The sequence below is a fragment of the Aplysia californica genome, unplaced genomic scaffold (assembly GCF_000002075.1).
Source record: "Aplysia californica isolate F4 #8 unplaced genomic scaffold, AplCal3.0 scaffold01444, whole genome shotgun sequence".
Taxonomy (NCBI): Eukaryota; Metazoa; Mollusca; class Gastropoda; order Aplysiida; family Aplysiidae; genus Aplysia; species Aplysia californica.
In genome coordinates, this window is record NW_004798714.1 from 87,499 (window position 1) to 88,584 (window position 1,086).

Consider the following 1,086-nt stretch of genomic DNA (forward strand, 5'->3'; position numbering starts at 1 on the left):
TTTCTCTGCTAGCCTTTGTCATCCACTGACAACCCACAAGGCAGTGGGGGCTTTGGTAGGATTTAAGGCACCTCCCGTCGCATAGATGGTCCCTTTTTCGAGTATGTGAGGTATTTATTGAAGCACTTATGCTACCACGGCTCCCCTCTACTCTCCACAATCATCTCCCATTTGGTTTACGACTGCTTAGCAGCTAACCTCCATATCTGGAGGCCTTTCCCCTATCTACCACCCGGGGACGCACTGGGTTGCGTATGAGGACCCAATACTAAAACTTAGTACAATCCATACATTCAAAAAATAAAACCAATGTAATTGAAAATGAGTTTGTATATCCACGTGTGCATTTTAACCCCCCACCCCCCCAGAGAATTACATGTTTCTATAGCTGTTTAATCCGAGGACTAACATACAGAGAATGTTGACGACCATACGCATTCACTGTCCTGCTCATCCTTCCTTCTTTCCTAATTTCTTTCCTTCCTCCCTTCCCTTGTGTCTGTTGTATATTTGTATTGCATAATAACGTAGGCCTACGTGCCATAAGATGTTTTCTCGGCTCCTACACAACACGCTATAGGCTCCCTCTGTTTATTTACCGTTATCCAGTTTTGCACAATATTATTATTCTCAACCGTGGCAATAGGAGTTGGTCTGAAGAATGTACCTGCTCTACCCCCCCCCCCCCCTCCCCCCTGTTAAAAGAGATTTCACCAATGTGGACTCAACAAGCACCCTGTAAAGAGAGATTTCACTAGAGCAGACTTCCCTGTAAAGAGAGATTTCACCAGAGCAGACTTCCCTGTAAAGAGATATTTCACCAGAGCAGATTTCCCTGTAAAGAGAGATTTCACCAGAGCAGACTTCCCTGTAAAGAGAGATTTCACCAGAGCAGACTTCCCTGTAAAGAGAGATTTCACCAGAGCAGACTTCCCTGTAAAGAGAGATTTCACCAGAGCAGACTTCCCTGTAAAGAGAAATTTCACTAGAGCAGACTTTCCTGTAAAGAGAGATTTCACCAGAGCAGACTTCCTTGTAAAGAGAGATTTCACCAGAGCAGACTTCCCTGTAAAGAGAGATTTCACC